Consider the following 2,966-nt stretch of genomic DNA (forward strand, 5'->3'; position numbering starts at 1 on the left):
CGCGCCTTGCAGAGCGCCAAGGACTTCGCCATTCATTCCCCACTTTCTTATGCATGTTCCTTGGTATTGTACCTATGTTTCCTAGTTGTTTCCAACACTCCAAGGTACTTCTAAAGTCAAGAACTCATCCGTAACATGTGATCAAACACCTTGAATTCATAATCCAATTCAAGGAGAGTTAGTTTCCAAGTCAAGTGAAGTTAAGAGTTAAGTTCAAGAGTTAAGAAGCAAGTCAAGCAAGTCTTCAAAGTTGTTCAAGAGTTTTTATTGAATGTTTTAACTTCATTTTAAGACTCAAGTTTCAAGTCAAGCAAAGAGCTTAGAGTTTCAAGTCAAGAAAAGGGTATAGAGTTTCAAGTCAAGCAAAGAGCTTAGAGTTTCAAGTCAAGAAAAGGGTATAGAGTTTCAAGTCAAGCAAAGAGCTTAGAGTTTCAAGTCAAGAAAAGGGTATAGAGTTTCAAGTCAAGCAAAGAGCTTAGAGTTTCAAGTCAAGAAAAGGGTATAGAGTTTCAAGTCAAGCAAAGAGCTTAGAGTTTCAAGTCAAGAAAAGGGTATAGAGTTTCAAGTCAAGCAAAGAGCTTAGAGTTTCAAGTCAAGAAAAGGGTATAGAGTTTCAAGTCAAGAAAAGAGCTTAGAGTTTCAAGTCAAGAAAAGGGTATAGAGTTTCAAGTCAAGTAAAGAGTTTAGAGTTTCAACCTAAGTAAAGAGTCTCAAGTTTCAAATAAGTCAAGAGCATAAAGTTGAGTTCATTTCTCAAAAGCTATTAGGGAACTAAGTAATCCCAAAGAAGTTTATGAATGTTTTCACATTTAAGATGAGAGGAAGCTGGGATTTCCAAAAGAGTTTTGAGACGTTTGAGTACTATCTCTTTTAGAGAAAAGATTAGTTTTTTAAAAGAGTTTCTAAAACATGATTAGTATGGCAAACCGAGTATGTCATCAATGTTAAACAGTATGGTTTCTAGATATACCATCAAGGCTTAAGAAGTATGAATATCCCGAGTCATCAATGATCATATTAAAAATATGGTTTTGAGATGTTCTTTTAGAAAGAATTTTCAGGAGCCTTTGGGGCTAGTTTACAAGAAAAAGGAACTATGATTCCAAAAGAGCCTTTGGGCTAAGTTTTGAGTAATTATCTCAACTAAAGAAAGATGTTTTTTAAAATACTTATGAGCTAAAGTATATTTTTTTGGGAGTAGTCTTGAGCACCGAGTTGGGGACACGAGCATGTTGTTGTCGTTGTTGCATGATTACTTGTTGGGTGTTCTAGTGATGTTACAACCTTAACCTTTTAAGAGTAACCTCATTCGAGGACGAATGTTCCCAAGGGGGAGATATTGTGACATCTTGCAAGTTGATAGCTAGGAAGAAGCCTAAAAAATAAATAAATTGAATTAGTCATTTTTGGAAAGAATTTGGAAATCTGGAAATTTGGCTAAGTATGGGAAAAAGGTGAGTTTTTGGCCAACTTTGAACGGTCATGACTCCTAGATCAAGATGAGTTAGGCGTAGTTGCAGATATGTTTGGAAATCCCGTGGAATGATCTTTCCAGCGCCACCAAGTTTGTTCGATTCCGAGTTCGTATGAGTGAGTTATGCCCTTTTGAAGTTGGGCACTTAGCAGGGAAATCCGTCCGATAATTTTAAGGGCATTTTGGTCTTTTCCCTAACCAAATCTTTTGGTTATATTAGTGTGTTAGACTGAATTTTTTTATCAGTTCTTCCTTATTTTAAAGAGTGAGAGTGAGGGTTAGGGTTCTTGAGAGAAGAGGAGAAGGAGAAGAAGAAGCAAGGTTCGTACAGATCGCCGGGGATTTCGTCGGGGGTGATCCCTATTAAGGTATGTGAGTTCATAGTGTTGGGTTGATCTTTTCCCCCACACACAACACTCCTTTTATTTTCAAGAAAAGATTGGTTGTGTTGTTGAAGTTTGTGGTTGTTCTTGTTGAAGTTTGTGGTTGTGTTGTTGAAGTTTCTTGTTGGTTTGGTGCATGTTCCCAGATAGAATTAAGAGTTGAATCTAGTGTATATTGAGGGTTTTTAATGATTCTAAGTGATTGGAGAAGAAACCATTCGATTTTAGGCAAAATAGGGTCAGAAAACGAGAAAATGAACTTGCTGAAATTTTTGGGTTGGGGACCTGGCGCGATGCGCCTACCATAGCGCCCCAAACTCACCTATGAAGTTTTAGGGCTCGCGCTCCGCACATTGCAGAGCGCCAAGGACGCCAAGACCTCTCTTTTATTCCCCATTTTCTTATGCATGTTCCTAGGTATTGTAACTATGTTTCCTAGTTGTTTCCAACACTTCAAGGTACTTCTAAAAGTTAAGAACTCATACGTAACATGTGATCAAACACCTTGAATTCATAATCCAATTCAAGGAGAGTTAGTTTCCAAGTCAAGTGAAGTTAAGAGTTAAGTTCAATAGTTAAGAAGCAAGTCAAGCAAGTCTTCAAAGTTGTTCAAGAGTCTTTATTGAATGTTTTAACTTCATTTTAAGACAGAAGTTTCAAGTTAAGCAAAGAGCTTAGAGTTTTAAGTCAAGAAAAGGGTATACAGTTTCAAGTCAAGCAAAGAGCTTAGAGTTTCAAGTCAAGAAAAGGGTATAGAGTTTCAAGTAAAGCGAAGAGCTTAGAGTTTCGTGTCAAGAAAAGGGTATAGAGTTTCAAGTAAAGCGAAGAGCTTAGAGTTTCGTGTCAAGAAAAGGGTATAGAGTTTCAAGTAAAGCGAAGAGCTTAGAGTTTCGTGTCAAGAAAAGGGTATAGAGTTTCAAGTAAAGCGAAGAGCTTAGAGTTTCGTGTCAAGAAAAGGGTATAGAGTTTCAAGTAAAGCGAAGAGCTTAGAGTTTCGTGTCAAGAAAAGGGTATAGAGTTTCAAGTAAAGCGAAGAGCTTAGAGTTTCGTGTCAAGAAAAGGGTATAGAGTTTCAAGTCAAGCAAAGAGCTTAGAGTTTCAAGTCAAGA

The sequence above is a fragment of the Solanum tuberosum genome, unplaced genomic scaffold (genome assembly GCF_000226075.1).
Source record: "Solanum tuberosum cultivar DM 1-3 516 R44 unplaced genomic scaffold, SolTub_3.0 scf00697, whole genome shotgun sequence".
In the NCBI taxonomy this organism is placed as follows: domain Eukaryota; kingdom Viridiplantae; phylum Streptophyta; class Magnoliopsida; order Solanales; family Solanaceae; genus Solanum; species Solanum tuberosum.